The sequence below is a fragment of the Peromyscus californicus genome, unplaced genomic scaffold (assembly GCF_007827085.1).
Source record: "Peromyscus californicus insignis strain IS unplaced genomic scaffold, ASM782708v3 Scaffold_16__1_contigs__length_79575227, whole genome shotgun sequence".
Taxonomy (NCBI): Eukaryota; Metazoa; Chordata; class Mammalia; order Rodentia; family Cricetidae; genus Peromyscus; species Peromyscus californicus.
This window is the reverse complement of record NW_026294458.1, coordinates 28,487,534-28,507,856: the sequence shown is the minus strand read 5'-3', so window position 1 is coordinate 28,507,856 and position 20,323 is coordinate 28,487,534. Positions and strand designations below refer to the sequence as shown.

The following is a 20,323-nucleotide window of genomic DNA, read 5'->3' as shown; positions in this document are numbered from 1 at the left end:
ATTTCATCACAGTCCGCTAACTCCCAACACTGTCATTTTAAAACAAGCAAAGCAGCAAACATGCTCTTGCCCAAAGCAAAGCCCCTTAACTTAGGAGAACTCTTTCTTTTGTAACTCACTGCAAAATAAGGGACAGGTGGGCTCCTTTACGAGATTTGCCTTAAATGCCATTGGTACAAAACTCGAGTCACCCCCGGAGGAGGCTGCATCGGCGTGAGATGCCAGGCCCTGTGGCACAGTCAGTGTTGGATTTTGTAGGCAGCGGTGAGAGTCACATCCACATTGGGTTTCATGTCAGAACATGTCTCTTGAGACGTTCCTCTCCCCTGGGACGCTGTCTGAATCGCCTGGATCTCAGCTCCCCTGTAGCTACCAGATGACCCTTCCACCTAGGATCTTTGCAAGTCTAATCAAGCAGGTCCTCCATTCCCCTCAGTGAGGTGAGGGGGAGAGAGCTGTTTGGCCTAGTAGACACTTTGACTGGTCAGGAGAAGTGGCAGCTTGTATAGAAAAATACCCCGGGGAAGGAAGCAGCAGCCTTGACGGACAGATAACTGACGGGAGATGGTTCCTTGCAGGCAAATATTCAGAAGGCAGCCAGCAGAAAGGATTCGACAGGCACTTACCTGCAAGAGTGCTAACACCCCACTCCCTACAGGCTTAGGATTGCGCTGGAAGGTCTGGTGCAGAGAATGCATAGTTAGTTGCTCCTTTTTTTCCCCATTCTTTTTCGGTGGGGTGTGAGATCTATGAGTATGTGTGGATGGGTATTCACGTGGATGTGGGTATTTGTGTGTCATGGTGTCAATGGGAAGGGCAGGGGAGAACTTTGGGTGCTGGCCTTCCCCTTCTACCTTGTTTAAAGCCAGCTATTTTTGTGGTCCTCTGCTGTGTATGAGGCCAGGCTACCCCACTGAGCTTTACCTGGGCATTTTGTGAGCCCGATTCAGGTCCTCACCCTTGTGTGGTGAGCAGTTTGCTTAATGAGCTACCTCGCTAATGCCAGTAGTTGCTTATGTTCCTCATTTCTCTTAAACAAACAGGGGAAGCCTGAAGCCACGATATTCTGGTTGTGGAGAGGCATGGATGCCTGGGTTGACAATATAGCAGTGTGACGGGGTGATGAGTGGCGGGTTGGTGACCACAGTCTGCTTCTTCTCCGTACTTACGCTTGCAGGTGACCTGGCCCAGGGGACAGGTTGAAAACCGTCCACTGGCAACTGAAAAGCCCCAGCTGCCACATCTGGGCTTACCCACCTTGAGTTCAAAGATAAGAAATTCCAGGGCATTAGCGTGAGGTTGGGCTGGGCTCAAAGGATCTTCCTTTGTGGGTGTGCTTGCTTTCCTTTGCAAGACTCTGAATAGAAGGCCGTTCGAGCAACCTATCAGAATCTCTCTTGGATCCCTCCAGACAACCGCTCTGTCCCTCCCCCCTGGGAAAAGGCAGTGAAGGGTCTTAGGGTCCAATAGGAGGTGGACTGGAAAGGAGCCTTTGCAACAGAATTCTAGGCAGCATCTTTCTTTGTGAAAAGAAGGGACAGCCTTCCTGCTCAGGGTCTCTGCCCTGCCTTGGCTCTGTCTGGAAAGCTCTTCCCCAAGTCCTTCCCTCATGTCTTGAGAGTGCTTGCTCCCCTCCTGCCTCAGCCTGGGGCCCTTATTCAAGCAGCACACCCACCATCATTCTCTCTCTTTTCAGACTAATTCATACTTCCTCACCGCTGTCAGTCACTTCCTCACCGCTGTCAGTCACTTCCTCACCACTGTCAGTCACTTCCTCACCACTATCAGTCACTTCCTCACCGCTGTCAGTCACTTCCTCACCACTGTCAGTCACTTCCTCACCGCTGTCAGTCACTTCCTCACTGCTGTCAGTCACTTCCTCACCGCTGTCAGTCACTTCCTCACCACTGTCACTTCCTCACCGCTGTCAGTCACTTCCTCACCACTGTCAGTCACTTCCTCACCGCTGTCAGTCACTTCCTCACCACTGTCACTTCCTCACCGCTGTCAGTCACTTCCTCACCACTGTCAGTCACTTCCTCACCGCTGTCAGTCACTTCCTCACCACTGTCAGTCACTTCCTCACCGCTGTCAGTCACTTCCTCACCGCTGTCAGTCACTTCCTCACCACTGTCAGTCACTTCCTCACTGCTGTCAGTCACTTCCTCACCACTGTCAGTCACTTCCTCACTGCTGTCAGTCACTTCCTCACCGCTGTCAGTCACTTCCTCACCGCTGTCAGTCACTTCCTCACCACTGTCAGTCACTTCCTCACCACTGTCAGTCACTTCCTCACCGCTGTCAGTCACTTCCTCACCGCTGTCAGTCACTTCCTCACTGCTGTCAATCACTTCCTCACCGCTGTCAGTCACTTCCTCATGGCCGTCAGTCACTTCCTCACCACTGTCACTTCCTGACTGCCATCACTTCCTCACCACTGTCACTTCCTGACTGCCGTCACTTCCTCACCACTGTCAGTCACTTCCTCACCACTGTCAGTCACTTCCTCACTGCTGTCAGTCACTTCCTCACCACTGTCAGTCACTTCTTCACCACTGTCAGTCACTTCCTCACCACTGTCAGTCACTTCTTCACCACTGTCAGTCACTTCCTCACCGCTGTCAATCACTTCCTCACCGCTGTCAGTCACTTCTTCACCACTGTCAGTCACTTCTTCACCACTGCCAGTCACTTCCTCACCACATCAGTCACTTCCTCACCGCTGTCACTTCCTGACTGCCGTCACTTCCTCACCACTGTCAGTCACTTCCTCACCGCTGTCAGTCACTTCCTCAGGGCTCTCACTTCCCCACCGCCATCACTTCCTCATCGCTGTCACTTCCTCAGGGCTCACACTTCCCCACCACCATCACTTCCTCACTGTTGTCACTTCCTCACTGCTGTCACTTCCCCACCGCCATCACTTCCTCACCACCATCACTTCCTCACTGCCATCACTTCCTCACTGCTGTCACTTCCTCACTGCTGTCACTTCCTCACCACTGTCAGTCACTTCCTCACAGCTGTCACTTCCTCACCGTCATCACTTCCTCACTGTTGTCACTTCCTCACCACCATCACTTCCTCACTGCCATCACTTCCTCACCACCATCACTTCCTCACCGCTGTCACTTCCTCACTGTTGTCACTTCTTCACTGCCATCACTTCCTCACTGTTGTCACTTCCTCATCACCATTACTTCCTCACTGTTGTCACTTCCTCACTGCCATCACTTCCTCACTGCCATCACTTCCTCACCACCGTCACTTCCTCACTGCCATCACTTCCTCACTGCTGTCACTTCCTTACTGCTGTCACTTCCTCACCACTGTCACTTCCTCACTGCTGTCAGTCACTTCCTCATGGCTGTCACTTCCCCACCATCATCAGTTCCTCACTGCTGTCACTTCCTCACTAACATCACTTCCTCACCGTCGTCACTTCCTCACTGGCATCACTTCCTCACTGGCATCACTTCCTCGCCCCTGTCACTTCCTCACCCCTGTCACTTCCTCACCCCTGTCACTTTCTCACCATTGTCACTTCCTCACTGCTGTCACTTCCTCATTACCGTCACTTCCTCACTAACATCACTTCCTCACTGCCGTCACTTCCTCACTAACATCACTTCTTCACTGCTGTCACTTCCTCACCGCTGTCACTTTCTCACCACTGTCACTTCCTCACTGCCATCACTTCCTCACCACCATCACTTCCTCACTGCTGTCACTTCCTCACTGCTGTCACTTCCTCACCACTGTCACTTCCTCACTGCTGTCACTTTCTCACCACCATCACTTCCTCACCACCATCACTTCCTCACCACCATCACTTCCTGACATATACTTAACTGCTCACTTGGATATCGCCTCCTTCTCCTCAACTAGAGAGATGCATGGGATGAAGACTTTGTTCATCAAAGCCCTTCTGTGTCTAGAACAGGATCTGGTACTCCCCATCCCGCCCCCACCTCATCTGCAGGACTCCCCTCAGCCTCAAAAGGCATCTAATTAAGATTTGCTAACAATGAGCCCGGCAGTGGTGACACACACACACCTTTAATCTCAGCACTCAGGAGGCAGAGGCGGGCAGATCTCTGAGTTCAAGGCCAGCCTGGTCCAAAGAGTAAGTTTCAGACAGCCAGGGCTACACAGAGAAACCCTGTCTTAGAGAGAGAGAGAGAGAGAGAGAGAGAGAGAGAGAGAGAGAGAGTTTCTAACAATGAAATATAGTCAGCCCTTGGTAGTGACAGGGTCTACGACTATTGTCTCTGTACTAAACATGTGCTGCCTTTTCCTGTTATTCTTCCGAAACAACAAACAATATATCAACTATTTACAGAGCATTTACAGTGTATTATTATAAGTGATCTAGAGATGATCTGTATGTATATGGGAGAATTAAATTAGATGCAAATGCTGTGCACACTACTTTATGTGAAGGACTTGAACATCCACTGATGTGGGCATTCTTAGGTAGATCCTGGAGACGATTATAACTATCCACACAGGCAGTGCATTCAGGGGCTAAGCGCTCCCTGTTTTACTCCCCTACCCCCGCCCCTCTCCAGAAAAATCGAGCCTCCAGGGCAAGTGGAACAGGGAGGTTCCTTAATAATTAAGTCCTGTATGCTTTGAAAGTCAGGAAGTGAAAAGGACATGCGTGGCCAATTGAAACGGAATCTTAGGCAGGCAGAACTAATCTTTCCCACACTTGAAATTAACCAGAATACCAGTGCTAATGTCCCTGGAATGGGCGTGGGGGACTGGCAGAGAGACCTTGATCTCTGTGTTTCAGCCAAGAAGAAGCATGCGTCCCCCGTGGAAGTCCCTGTGGTGGGGGGCTTGGTCCTGGCTTCCCTGTGTGAAGAGTGCCACCCACTAAAACTCATGATGCCCATTGTAGCCTCACTCCATAGAAACTTGAGGTTTCACACTGAGCTGTGGCCACTTACCCTTGTGTCCCAGAAGACGTCCTACAGCACAGCACATGCCTCTTCGAGCAGGCACCACAGTGGCTGCCATCAGCATAGCCTTTTACTTGACAGGTCTTTACTGAGCACCATGTCTCCTTCCCTCAATACACTTACATCTCAGCTTCTGGAGAGTTCCCAATCAAAACAAGACTTCATTTCACACTGAACCCGTGGCATCCGCATCTCTCTTCAGAAGACTGCTTGACTCCAACCACGTGCTGTCTTAGTTTTTTGTGACTGACAGAAGAGCGGAGGTAATCGCTTTAAAAGAAGGAAAAGTTGGGGTATCATTTCTTGCTTGGTTTGTTTCTTTGTTGACAGTTTTCTTACTTTTAGATCATGATCAAATGTCTCCATAACTTTGGGCCTGTGATGAGGCACTATCATGGTGGTGAGTGCGTCATGGAGGAATGCCGCTTACGTCATACCCCAGATAAGAAAGAGAAGGAAAGAGACGAGGGTCCCAATAGCCACTTTAAGGGAGTGTGTCTAATGACCTAATGTCCTTCTATGAGGCCCCATCTTCTAAGGTTTCATCACCCTAGAAGCTCCCTGGACTGATTATTAAACCTTTAACCTATGGACCAATGGGGAGGGGGTAGGACACAAAACTAAACAGTTACTTAGATGGCCACTGTTACCATTTTCCTCCTCCTTATCATTGTATCATTAATACTCAGAGCCTTGCCTGATTTGCTGACTTTAAATTATCTACAAGAGCTCGTATTTTGGAACATTTGACCATTTAGAGAGTTTTGTTAACTGGCCATTGGAATTACATCAAACTGAAATATCAAACAAATGTCATAGTAAAGGAAACAACCAACAAAATGAAGAGACAGCGGACAAAATCGGAGAGGATAGCTTCCCCTGGCCACAAGAGTTAAGATATGGGATCAGCCCAGGCGCCTCTTCACAGATGAATGGACAAAGAAATATGGAACACATACAGAAGACAGTATTATGCAACTGTAATGAAGACCAAAACCCTATCAGTTGCAGCAATAGCTAATGAAGAGTTGGGCTGCCTCTTAGCCCGAGAGATCCAGAAGGTTCCAAGGCTACACACCTTTTTCCATCCAGACCTGAGAACCTGATGAAACCAGCTTGGTGGAGCAGTTAGTCTTAACTGACTGGACTTTGGGTGGGTAGGAGTTCCTCAGAGTTGGTGAAGGCTTGAGAGTGTCTTGCCATAGTTATCCTATTGCTAATAAAGCATTTTAAAATCATTGCTTTCTAATCTAAAACCTCAAACAAAGATAGAAAAATAGTATCACAAATGCTATGCAGCGGCTCTCAACGTGGAGGTCTTGAGACCCTTTCACAGGGTCGCATATCAGATAGCCTGTATATCAGATATTTACATTAGAATTCATAACAGTAGCAAAACTACAGTTATGAAGTAGCAGCAAAAATAATGTTATGGTTGGGGTCACCACAACATGAACTGTCTTAAAGGGTCGCAGCATTAGGAAGGCTGAGAACCACTGACTTCGAGGGATATTTTAAGTTTATTTTCCCTCTACAAGTTTGGTAACTATCATCTATGACACTAACAAGCAATAGACAGAAACATGAGAAAAAGAGCTGACAGATTTTATCATGTGCCTAAAAGTGCTGGAGATGAGGCTCACTGAGGACAAGATGAATGCTGAACTCATGTAGAACTTAGTAAAGAAGCGAGGGGTTTGGCTTCTGGAGGAAGGAGATGGCCCAACCTGGGGAAAGTTGAAGGATGTGCATTCGGACAGGGACTATCTCATGCAGATAAAATCTCCCAGGTCACAGCCACCTGTGCTCATCTGTGCCTGAGCAGATGCCAGTGCCCCAGCCAGACCCCCCCCAACAGCCCCCGCCAGCCAGTCCCCTAGCCAGCACCCCAGCCAGCACCCTGTAGCTGAAAGTTTTCCTGTGCTAAACTGCTCAGCCATTAGCTCAGGTTTATGACTGACTAGCTCTTACACTTAAGCTCAGCCCATTTCTGTTAATCTATGTGTCGCCACATGCTCCGTGGCTTTACCTGTGTGTTGTTACATGCTGCTCCCTGGACGGCAGACTGGTATCTCCTGACTCAGCCTTCCTCTCTCAGAATTCTCCTTCTCTGCTTATCCCCCCTATACTTCCTACCTGGCTACTGGCCAATCAGCATTTTATTTATCAACCAATCAGAGCAACACATTCACAGCATACAGAGCAACATTACCCATTAGACTCCCCTCCAGCCAGCCCCCCCAGCCAGCCCTCCAGACAGTCCCACAGTCAGCCCTCAAGTCAGCCCCCTGGGCCAGCCCTCCAGCCAGTCCCCCAGCCCCTTCCCCAGCCAGCCCTCCAGTCAGCCCTGCCCCAGCCAGCCTTCCAGCTCCTTCTTGTGGAAAGCACCTGGTTGTGGTGAGGTACCAGGCAGAAAAAGGCCTTGTTTGCATCTGGTTACTAATGTAAACGTGAGCATTTCCTTTCTGCAGAAGGGCATCTCTTGGCATGGCTGTGCACACCTGTAATTCCAGCCCTCCAGAGGCTGAGGTAGGATGGTCAGCTGTTCCAAACCATCCTAGGCTATAGAGGAAAACAAAAGCAAAAGAAAAATAAAAACCAGGACAACTTTTGGGAGGCGTTCCTGTGTCTGTAGAGGTCTGTAGTTTCTCTGGGTACCTAACCTGAAATATGTGAAAAACATCTGTTTGGAGTTGGAAATTTTTTTCTCTCCTCCTCTTCACAAGGATTCAGCAATTATCAAGACAGAAGTTTTTCTTTTCTTTCTTTTTCTTTTTTTGTTTGTTTGTTTTTTGTGGTGGTGTTTCTCTATGTAGCCTTGGCTGTCCTGGAACTTGCTGGCCTCAGACTCAGAGATCCGCCTGCCTCTGCCTCCTTCTCAAGTGCTGGGATTAAAGGTGTGTGCCACCACCGCCTGGTGGAAGTTTTTCTTTTCTTGTCATATTACCCCACTGTCATTCCCATGCTCTGTGTGAGTGGGACAGAGGTGGATGCTACAAGGCTTCTTACTCCAAAGCAGGCTGTGATTGTCTTCTCACCTCCTGGCCATGGCATGGCACTCAGGTTGGATTTGCCGGTGGTCTGTGCTGCTGTACTTTCAGTTGGTGTCCCTTCTCCAGAAGCTGAACTCTTGCTTCAGAGCTTGAATGGCATCTTTGAAGGGCCCAGGATTTAGCTGGCGTTCTGTGTTGAGTGACTTGTGAAGCAAGTTAATTCCAGGAGACAGTGGGATTCCACTGGGTCGGTGTAAGCGGAGTGAATCCTCAGCTCTCCATGTTTTGGAGAAAGTGTAGATAACGGTAACACAGAGGTGGCGTGGGCCATTATTCCAACTCTAGGGCATATTGGGCAGGGCTGATGGAGCCTCAAAGATCCTTCTGGTTTCTGGAGCAGAGCTGTTTTTCTGGTCCCCAGATTCAAGCATCTGGCTTCAGGCACTGGAAGAGATAGTACAGGGTCCTAAGAAGGAGGCTCCATCCCCGACCTCTTTTGTGGGGTAGCCACGGGCAGCCTGCGGGCTGTCTGCACCCACCGCGAGCCCTGTGCCATTCCAAGACTGTTTGATTCATTCTGGAATTGCCAAGAGAGGATGAACAAGGAACAGAGTTCCTCCCAGTGTTAGGGCCAAGGCTCTGCTTCCTGCAGGCAGTGAGGCCCCTCTGAGCTGCTCTGAGGCAGGGCTGAGTGAGTTGGCAATTAAAGTGAATATGGTAGGTAGGGTGTTGGAGAGACGGGAGAGATCCCACTTCAAAGGTCTTCCCTCACATCCGACCCTACATCCACATAGCAGGCAGAGACTGTGAGGATACCAGAGACGGGTGTGCTGGCTCCTGGGGCAGTCTTCAGGTCCTGAGGGTCAGCAGCCGGCCTGCCCTTCCTCTCCCCTCTCTGTTGGGCGTTTTTCAGCTTAAAGTCCCAGCCTGATTCTCTCCTCCCGTGCACGCATGATGTGCATGTGTGTTTAAGTTTTTATTCTTGGCAGAAGTTAAGACACAACATGGATTTGGAAGCAGATGAAACCGGTCTGGGTATATGTTGGGCAGCAGGCAGCTTCATTCCTGGAGTGGGATGGACTCTATTGCGGGGGTGGAGGTTGTCTCCTCCTCCTCCTGTGGGGACCAGGAAGGCCTGGGGCTGATGGGAGGCTGTTAACCTTCTGGGTTGTCACACAGGTGTGCCAGTGGGGCCCAAAGGATATGGGACCCTTAGATACACTTCTTAGTGATCTGTGAACCCCTGGATTTCTCCTTTTTGCCTTTGTTAGGGGTATCTCTCTGGCTTCTTGGGTTTGAAGGACAAGCATTCAAATGTACGGATGCTTTGAAAAAGTCTCTTCCCTCCTAACATCTCCCTTGGTTCTGAGCCTCCATGTTCCCAGAAGTAAGCAAACAGCCCGAGTAGGTTCAGGGACCAGCTCAAGGTTCTCCATCTTGAGTCTCAATATAGGTGATTTTTGCAGCCAGGCCATCTTCTTGGATATTTATTTCTATGTGATGAAAAGTAACTAGAAATCTGGAAGTGCCTGGCAGCCACTGAGAAATGCAGTGCAAGCATGAGGACCTGGGTTCGATACCCAGAATCCAAGTGACAATACCAGGCCTGGTGGTGTGTGTGCCTGTAACTCCAGCACCTGCGAAGCAGAGTCGGGAAGATTTCTGGAGCTTGCCGGCTATTCTGTTGAGGCTAATTGGTGAGCTCTAGGCCAATGAAAGACCCTGTTGTGGGAGGAGATGGCATTTGAAGGATGACATGAGGTTGTCCTCTGGTCTCCACATGGACACATGTACCCAAATACACATGCTCTCTCATAAAGAAATTCAGCCAGGGACTGGAAAGATAGGTGACCCCATGGTTAAGAGCACCTCCTGCTATTCCACAGAACGAGGGTCCCATTCTCCACACACTTACAGGTGGCTCACAACCAGCCTCCTGTAATTCCAGCTCCAGGGTATCCCTCATCTTCTTCTGGTCTCTGCTGGCACCCATACACATGTGGACAGACACACATACACATAATAAAATACATAAAACAAATCAACTTTTACGATGGGAAAATTAACCTTAGTTTTAAAATCGTAAAAAAAATGTCCTTCAAACATTACGGTAACGACTTTGCACCAAAACCCCTTTTGCTGGTCATTTCATCTCATGTCAGAGCTTTTCTTGAAGACATTCTTTCCAAAATGATGTGGACGTCTGTGCTAGAGACCTCCACACAGGGTTCTCAAAGTTGGCTGAACAAGGCAATGGGCAGAGTTGGAAAGCCCTTTACAGATGTGTCCCCGCCCCCCACAATCCTTTGCCTAAGGTTCTGCCTGGCATTGCTGTAGCTATTAGTCCTCTGCCTGAGCAAGCTCCAGTCTGTAACAAGGGTTGGGAACACTGTCCACCTCCTGGAGTTGTTCAGAGGCGAGACAATGTCACACGTGTGTTTGAGATGGTTGCCTTGTTGTTGAATTCAACAAATAGTTAAATAATTGCCTTGGCTGTATGTTAAGATTGGTAATTTCTTTTTAACCTAAATACGTGCTTTAATCGTATACTGCTTATCATGAAAATTTAGTTGATTACATCCACTAAATCTCAATGACACTCATATTACAAATCAGTAGGAAATCAGTGATTTGCCACAAAAAGGCAGTAGTTTGTTTGTTTGTTTTGGAAACAGGGTTTCTCATAGCCCAGAGAGGTGAAAATGACCTTGTTCTTATGACCTGCCTGCCTCCAGTCAGTTTATTAAATTACTGTGTGTATTCTATATACCTAACACGCTTTCCCAAAATATTATCTTTTAATGATCAGTAAGCCTAAATATAAATTATACTTTCCATTGTATATAAAATGTGAATGCACACAATGATGTAAGCATCTCAGATACATTACATAACCAGTTATTACTGGTGGTAAATTGTATGTGACAGTTTTAAGAGGGGTCATATACTCCTTTGTAAAATTATGCAAATAAGTGAGCTAAAGGTGATATGGGTTCAGTTTTAGATTGTATACACCAAAGGGTAATTTTTGAAGCATCTCTAGTATTAAAAATATCGGGCATTAAATTGCAGGGTTTTATTTGGGGGCATGTTGCTTAAGCTGTACCCCGCTGCATGCATGAATGCAGATAGTATGGTGGATCAAACGCAGGAGTTCATGCAATGCCAGCCATGCACTTCACCCACCGGGCCACATTCTCAGCCCCAAACTTGGTCTCTAAATGTTAGTTTGCTCAATACGACACTTTCAGCAAAGTAAGTAAACATGCTATATTTTGCATGACTTACTAAGGAAAGTAAAGGTTGTTAGACAAAGGATCTCTAAAGGCAGCTGAGAATACTAAGAAGCCTGTTGTCCCCTTTGGCAGGGTCTATGTCTGTGCTGTGAGAAAGCAGCAGAACCCTGAGCCACAGAAGATGATGCACATAAGTAGTTCATGAGGACCCAGTGTTGGAACCCAGCACAGCAGACCATGATGTGACAGTAAGACAAATAACATTTGGAGGTCTAAGGGATTATTGGGAGACAAGGCCAACAGGTCTAAAGGAAATTGAAAACCAGTGATGACACAGTGATATTTGGGAACAGGCTTCTTTCCAGATGTGCCTTTTTAACGATGAAATTGATCATGTAAACCTGCTTTGACTATTTCTGATGTTTCAAGTGAAAAGTACAAATCTCCTAATCTTCAAACATAATCTATATTAAAATTATCTCTTGACATTCTCCTATGATACCCCAAACAACTACATGCCGAACATTCATTCATTCGTTTGTTTGTTTCTTTCTTTGTTTGTTTTCAAAATGAGATCTCCAAGAACCTCTTAGGTTAGGTCAGCATGTCCAAAAATGTATTTGGCAGAGGTGCTCATCAGCAATGGTACTCTAAGAAAAAAATGGCACTCTCAAATAATTCCCCAGCTGTGGGTCATGTAAGTCCAAGCTTGTGGTTACAGACTCAGTGCGTACTCCATGTTGGTGATTCATGCTGTATAACAGCAAATTAAAGGTTCTGAAATGCCTGCAGTAAAGAACTCTGACTGGATTTTCATACATAGCATTTCCCTAAATTATTTTTGGTATGAGTCTGTAACATTGTTTGAACATTTGGTAGGGTTTCGGATTGTCTTAGGCAGTACTCACCAACCTCCCCGCCACCACTGTCCTCCACTGCCCACACATCTGTAACCTGTGGCAAAGGGAAGAAAATCACTCATCTGTTTGTGTAATCAGCAAATAGCCACTGTGTTCCTGTCACGAGCCACGGACCATGATTGCTACCGGGTGTCTAACAACAGGCAAGGTGGCAGTGTGTCTGCCTCCGGGACTTGAAGACTTTCACTGTTTCAGAACCATTAGTCACACCCACAAGGGCTGACTGCTCTGCCCTGTACCTGGGAATGGCAGGCGCTCTGCAGGGAAGGTGATAGGCACCTAGGAGCTGGAGACTAGAATGAACCCACCCCCTTATTAACCCACCCCCTTTGCTCTTCCCATCAACACCTTGCTGCAGCTCCCCCCCACCCCCCCCCCCCACCCCCGCACTTGCTCCTGGGTAAACAGTGTCCCCTGGTCCAGCTGTGAGCCTCCACGTGTTTGTTTTCCCTACATGTGCCAGCCTCGCACTGAGGGCTCAGAGCTTCATAAGTTGCGGAGAGCTGGCAGGGGTGAGGCGGGGTCTTCCAGCAGAAGGCAGGGACTGACTTACTGGCAGATGGACTGCAGCCTGCTTCCCATTTGCACACTGGTATTTATTTAAATTGTAGGCAGTTTAAAGGAGCTTGGTAATTGAGAAAGGAAAGATTGGAGGTGGGACAAGGGACTCCGTGTGTGTATGCTGCGGGCAGGGGAGGGATGCTGGGGGGTGTGGAGGGTCAGGGATGTGGTGAAGAAAGTGGGTTTGAATAAGGTCAGATGGGAAAGTAAACTGTCATGATTCTAAAGCATGGCTACCAGCCAGAGCTGCAGCTCCACTGTGTGTGTGTGTGTGTGTGTGTCTGTGTGCGCACGTGCCTGCCTGCCTGTCTGTCTGTCTTTAGGGCAGAGAGTGTACACAAATAGAATATTGAGGATGGGTATTAATGATACTATTGGAAATAATCAAATTGCAAAATCCCTGCATCCCTGCTTCTCACTTCCTTTGTTTTAGAAGCTTTACTAACACAATCTGTATTTCCTTCACTAGCTCAGGATGGGATAGATCTTAGGGTTCTCTACCAAACCACTTCCTCTACAAATTTGGGACAGGGGAGAGGAACACCATCTATCTCGGTGTCAGTCTGTAAAGTTGAAGATCGGAGCCAGGCGGTGGTGGCGCACGCCTTTAATCCCAGCACTCGGGAGGCAGAGGCAGGCGGATCTCTGGGAGTTCGAGGCCAGCCTGGGCTACCAAGTGAGTTCCAGGAGAGGCGCAAAGCTACACAGAGAAACCGTGTCTCGAAAAACAAACAAACAAAAAAAAAGTTGAAAATCAGTGCCTTCCGCCGCTGAGGTGTAGCTCTTCACTTGAATCCTTCAGATGTCCTCCAAGCATGCAGAGACTTGTTGGCATTGGGGTGAGGGGGTTGGGGCTGGTTTTGCCTGGCATTTGCCTGAATCGGCCCCGGCACCAGATAGGACTGACGGTCTTCCCTCAGTCTGGGTCACAGAGCCTGAGAGCTTTTTGAGTCATGGGAAAGGTTTCTGTGTGGGCCTTGATGCATGGGTTAGCTAATCATTGTGAGGAAAGGGCATAGGAAGTGACTTCAGGCGACAGTGTGATGATTCCGTTGCTTGACCAACAGTAAATCCACATCTTTCCAATCTCCCAAAGTCCCCGGCATGTTTTGGATGACTATAGTTCTCTCCAGCCATAACCTTCCATCCTAAGTCATTATTGGCTGGTTCAGCAGGTGTTTTCTAAATACCGAGAGACGTATTATGGCTACAGATGCCGGTGTGGATAAGAGCATCACCACCGTTGAGTCATTGGTCTAGCCGGCAGGAGAACATAAAGAACTAATTGTGTGCAGGGTTCCACAGGAAAGAAGAGTGAGGGGTCTAACCACCAGCTGCGGAATACCTGACATGCCTGTCGAATGAAACCAAGCGTCCTCAAGCATCTACTGCCCTTTTGTTCTCCTCCTCCACTTCCTCTCTCCTGCACCCACTCCACCCACCCCAAGCTTGCAGTGAACAGTGGGAAGGCCTGGGTCCTGCCTGGCTTCCCCACTGGAAAAGGGCCACAGCGAGCTCAAGTGTGGTCTGAAGGTTTCTCAGGTTCCACCCGGCCTCACAGTGATTATTTTATAAGCAACTTGGACCACGGGGCCAGCCAGGACCAGAGAAAAACTTCTGAGTACACTCAAACTCGGGAACCAAATCCCTGGAGGAAGATAGCCGTAAGACTTTCCCTTGTCCTGTTCAGGCTCTGCTTGTGCAGTAGAAGCCCTCTCTTGGGAATCCTCCAGATCTGAACCTCATAGGCCGTACTGCCTGGGAGAACCTGGGATATGAGGCTTGCACAGCTTAGCAGACATTGGCTGAGCACCTGCTTACTGCGTGTCAAGGAGGAAAGCAAGTTGTGTATGTGACAAAGGTGGGGCCCGGGAGACCTTACCACACTGACTTCTGTTAGAGGTCCCAGCCTTCGTCCTGGGACTGTCAGACTTTGACTCTCCTGGAACTGGGGAAGGGATGAACATGGATGATAGAAGGAAGGTTTCTTTGGGGATTTATGAAAAAGGCTATATTTGGGAGCTCTGTGGCACACGAGTGGGTGCCCAAGCACACATATGCACACATGCACAGGCAGTGACATGTATTCACATTTCTTCTACCACTCTTCTGATGCCTTTGCTACTGGTGCTGGTCCCCTCATTTAGTGATTAGTGAAATCCACTTTATCTTGTGACTCACCTTTCTTGAGGCCATTATGCTGCATTTTAATTTGGGCATAACCAAAATATGTCAGAGCAGAGGCTTGCCTTGTTTTTCTCCATATCCCCCTCAGCCCTCTGTACGGTGCCTGCAGCTTCTGGCAGGTTGGCTGGACTGTACTTAGTCTCACGCCCAGTGCCCGCCCCAAGGCTCTACCGTTCTCAACAGGAGTGACTTGTGCTTTGCTTGCCAGCATGGGATAGATCACCGCATCTCTATGTGGTCATTGAACAGGATGCCATTGCTTTTCTGACTCCACTTAGGAACCAAGTCCCGTTGTCCTTTCGCATGGTTTGGAGGATGCACCTTCCTTGCAGTCTTGCATGCTCCTAGGAGAATTTCCTGGGATAAGAGCACCCTGGTCGTGGGGCCTCATTTTTATTAGGCAGTTGCAGTAGAAACTGTGTTGGACTTGTTCTGAGATTATGTGTAACAGTAGGGGTTTGGCTCACACACTGCTCCCTTTGCCCTGAATGGTGGGACTTGCAGCGTTTAAGGTCTGCTTTAAGTGCAGGTCCTGGGACTACAGTGTTTGAACTGACTGAGTGATGTGCTGTGGCGGATAGTCCTGGCCACCTTCGGTATTTAGAAACATGTAGATGGGAAAGAGCGGGTGTTTTTCTTTGTGCCAGGGTGCCTTTCCCTGTGCTGTGTGTATTGGCTACATGAGGTCAGAAGCAAAATCCTTCCTGGAGCTGGGAATAAATACTGCAGAGAAGTTCCACTTATGTTTTCCCCACTGCAAACACCACCTCAGAATTTCTGGTGCCAAGTGGCCTGCTGTTGGGTGGGGATATCTTCTCCATTCTCTCTGAACAAGTAGAGACACTCTGTGGAGAAATTATGATCATTAATGTTATTATCATCATCAAGAGTGTGCAGAAAGGGCATATGCAGGAGGGGGAAGGTTGCTAGCTTATGTTATAGTAAATGTTGAAGAGGTCTGGGTGAAGACTGAGCATTAGAAACTAATGAGAATTTGTCCAGGGATTCCTTCCCTACACACACACACACACACACACACACACACACACACACACACACACACACACGAGACAAAACACAGCTTTTTTTTTTTTTTTTTTTTTTTTTTTTTTTGGTTTTTCGAGACAGGGTTTCTCTGTGTAGCTTTGCGCCTTTCCTGGAACTCACTTGGTAGTCCAGGCTGGCCTCGAACTCACAGAGATCCGCCTGGCTCTGCCTCCCGAGTGCTGGGATTAAAGGCGTGAACCACCACCGCCCGGCAAAATACAGCTTTTGTGAGGTTCTGTAAATCATGTAGAATGCATTACTGCTTCCATACCATTCATTCCTTGACCTTCAGTGCATGTGTGAAGAAGAGCAACGATATCATCCATCACATAACTGTATAGGGGCTACAGGCAAAGAGCAGGAGCTGCACATTTAATGGGCCTGGAGTTGTGAAAAAAATGCAACATGCCTTTGGTCTGAAATGACATTAGTTGAAAAGCCCACCAGGTGGCAATGCCACTGCATGAAATCAGATCTCCAGTGACTGATTTCGGCAGAAAGTTCACGACCCCGGCTCTCCAAATTGGCTGTGTGACTGCTGGGCCCAGGCTGCTTTTTACACATTATCTCATTCATGGTTTTCAGTAGCTCATCAAAGTCCTCAGTCTCATTTTCACAGAGAGGAATCCAAGACTCAAAGAGATGAAATAACCTGAGGTTATCTTACAGGACCCTTCGAGGGTGGAAAGAGTAATGCCCATACCAGCACCTCGGGTGGAACATTCTTTAGTGTTGACCCTAAGTCCCAACCTTGTCACAAGCAGAGGAGCTTTTTGTCTACAACACAAATTTAAGATGAGCCCTAACGTCCTTATGCCATAAAGTGTCATGAAGGGTTTGGGCGAGGCATCCACTTGGGGACAGGGACATTCCTGGGTGGTGGAGATGAAAGTGATCGTGGTCTTGAAGCACCCGGTACTGGGCTAAGTACATCCTAAGAGCTCGGTTTACTGAGCTGACTTCCCACGTCTCTCTTCTCATCTTTGTTCCCCTCCCCGTGCTCTTTTCCTGAACCCCTCAGGCCCGGACCTGTCTTTCTCTTTCTGACTCAACAGCTTTTTGATTCCTCCCTCTCCCTGCCCTCTCTGCAAGCCTCTTTTAGCCTGAAGCTGAGGGCACACTTACAGCAGCACGGGCAGCGACCATCCGAGATCAGATTATACCCAGTCCTGCAGCAAGCCTGGAGCTTCCAAGGAGGAGGGGGGGGGGGGGCGATGCAAATGGCGGCCACAGAAGCTCCTTGATGGGTACAGGCCACAGGAGCATCTGCTTGGGCGCAGTCTTGTCCTTAAGGAGCATACAGCCTCCACAGCACTCAGCGGTTGGTGACACTGGTTGGGACCCTTTGATGTTTCTTCTTCAGCTAACTCCCGAGTCCCCAAATCCCTTTCAATGTTCCTCCTCCACTGTAGTTTTCTAACTGGAACAAACCATCCCATTCAGCAAACAATGAGTATGGCCATGAGAAGTGTCAAGGAATACGAGGATGCATTTGACACATTCTGGCCTTGGAGAGTTGATAGTCTATGTCAAGGGCTACAGACACACTCATCAAACCTTAGAAATCACCATGGAGTGTAACAGGTGTGCAAAGCGCTTCAGAAGACAGAATGAGGGCCAGTTGTGGGAGGCTTTATGAGGAGAAGGGGGAGGCGCTTGAGGGTGAGTTGTCCCTCTGGGGTGACGTGAAAAGGGGACAGAGGTTCAGGTAAGGGATCAGAGGGTGAAAATGCAATTTGCTGGGATTAGAGAAAGTGGGAGGAAGTCATGGGAAAGGTTGACTTTAGGCCAAGTGTGAAGAACCTGGAAGGCTGTTTGCAGCCTTTGAACTTCATTTAATCATTCTTAGTTGGGGAGCTATCAAAGTGGGTATGTTCGCCCATTTCCTTCCTTCCTTCCTTCCTTCTTTTTTTAAATCTTTTTGAAACTTAACTCAAAGGGTTAAAGCATCACTCATAATTCTTCATCTTTGCGTCACCTGACGATTTTCTATGCGCCTTCCATGGCCTCACACGGATGCTCACTTTCCTTTCACAGAATGGGATCTGCGCTATTTTCTCCTTGTAGAAACAATTATCTTCATGTGGCTACTTGATCTTTTTAATTATGATATTAATTGCTAAATCCGTGCCAGAACCATCTGAATTATTATGCCCAAACTTCTTACATGAAGCTTTGGGAAAATGAAAATCCTGACCCTGAGGTTTCCTTGTGTGTGATGGCAGACGCGGTATTTAATCACCACCCATAAATCCTCAGCGGGCTGATCACACACCGACCTCATAAGACATTGTGGAGTGTCAAAGGAACCTAGTTCTGAGTGCTAGAAGACACTTCAGCAGTAGTTGCCCTGTTACTGTGATATCGTTTTGTTTTGTTTTGAGACAGGGTCTCACTATGTAGCTCTGGCTGTCTTAGAACTCACTCTACAGACCAGGCTAGCCTTAAACTCAACAGAGATCCGGTAGCCTCTGCCTCCCAAGTGCTGGCCTTAAAGGAATGTGCCACTGTGCTCTGCTGTTCCGGTCAGCTTGGTATTCTAGAAGGAAGGTAGGAGAAGACAAGGCAAGAGAGTGGTGGTAGCACATGCTTGTAATCTCAGCACTCAGGAGGCTGAGGCAGGAGGACCACTTGGTTGAAACCAACCTTGGCTATATAATGAAATGTTAGCAAAAAAAAAAAAAATGATGAGAAGAGAGAACCAGGGACCAGGGACCAGGGATCAATCCAATCCAATGCAGTGGCCACTTGTCAGTGCAAACAAGCATCATTTGTTGAAATTTGGACATATTGCTAAGCAACATTAGTAACTGGGACCTCTGACCCTTCCACACCTAGAACCTTTCAAGGGAACCATGAAGAACTTGGAATGGGTCACAGACCTGGCACCCTGGAGCAGTAGTGCCCTTGGTTTTAATGAGGGTATGTTGTTGGGACTGAGATGACCAGGAGGTAGGGGAAGGGCATGATGGGATTACATAGGCATTGGTGTCAAAATAAATAAATATTAAACACCGCCTACTCACCCACCCACCCGGTCCTTATGTGGGCCGTCTCCGGCTTCTGCAACATGTGCCCCTCTGATGTGTCCAGGCCGTACCTCTCAACTGCTCTCCCCTCTACCATCCTCTTCCTCACCCCCAACCTCCTTAGGTCCAGTCTTTCCAGCAGCCCAGGACCCTCCAGATTAGAGCTCTCTGGGGACCAGCCCCTTTTGAAAGGAAGAAAAAGAGAAGAAAACCAGAAAGCAAGTAAGGCACAGGAGAATGAAACCAGCGAAGGGGCAGTGGTGCCTTGAGCTACCTCACTGCATCACAATGAATATGGACTCTATTAAGCTCCGTTCTGCCTGTTAGTGTCTCCCGGGGCAACACAGCCCCCATATGGCAAGCATGCAGCAGATTAGGGTAGGCCCCCGGGCCGCATGGAAGGCCAGGGGCTTGACTGGCAGTTGAAACCCTTCCCTCCTCCCCCTTCTCCTCACACTTGACACTGCCTGTGTTTATCTAAAGCAAGGAGAGTGGGGGGGCTGCAGTGGAAGGGTTTTGTCCCAGCTCTAGAGAAGGGCGCGGGGGGGGGGGGGGGGGGGGGGGGGGGCTGGAGCCCTGTGGGGAGAGGGGAGAGAGGTAGGAGGGTGGAGGTGGGGCAGTAGGGAGTGAGGCTGGAGGGGAGGCTTCATAAATATTCAGAAGGCGCGCTGAAAGGAGAGAGAGAAATAAAGCAGATGGAATTCGTGTTAAAGAACGGCACAATCACCCTGTTTGGAGCCCTCCAAAAACAAAAAGAGAGAAAGAAAACGTGGAAGAAAAGAAAAGGGAACAGCCTCCTAGGAGCATAGGAGTTCTTATCCAATTAGCAGGGTTGTCAAATTGAATTTATATGGAATGAGGGTGAGGGGATTGAGATGGGAGTGTGGAAGAAAAAGAGGTGATTTTCCTTTTCTCGTGTCTGTCCGTCTGTCTACACACACACACACACACACACACACACACACACACACACACACACACAAATCTCTATAGAAACTCAGCCATTTTCGGGAAGGCGTAGAAGTCACAAAGAAATGAGACGTCTTCGCGACGTCTTCGTTCTTTGCTGGAGGTGGGAACTATTTAGATGCAGTTTACCAAGAGTGGCAAGTCCAAGGAGAGCCTTGTCCTTCGCTAGGATGGCAGAGGGTCTTCTCTCTGGGAATTCTCTGCAGACAGGCCCCAGGTGCCTTTGCCTTGAAGGTAAGGGTATTCCACCTGCCTGAGGGAGGAATGACCTGTTACCAGCTTGTTATAGTGGATTCAGAATGTGGAGCCCAGGCACACCGCTCTGCCCCAAATGTCACAGGATATGAATTCACTGTCTTTATGTTAATGTCCAACTCTCTTACCCTGATCTTCACAGCATGACTCTGTCTCAGT

At 48.5% G+C, this 20,323-nt stretch overlaps 1 protein-coding gene across 6 annotated transcripts in view; it reads left to right on the top strand.

Moving 5' to 3' along the window:
• Window positions 1-20,323, top strand: part of Boc (BOC cell adhesion associated, oncogene regulated) — a 76,564-nt gene that overhangs the window by 7,892 nt on the left and 48,349 nt on the right. The window contains exon 2 of one of the 6 annotated variants that reach the window (XM_052740784.1): window positions 11,329-11,444. The exons of the other annotated variants lie outside the window; for them this stretch is intronic. The gene's annotated coding sequence lies outside the window, so the exon portion shown is untranslated. The remainder of the gene's footprint in view (window positions 1-11,328; window positions 11,445-20,323) is intronic. 6 annotated transcript variants of the gene reach the window in all.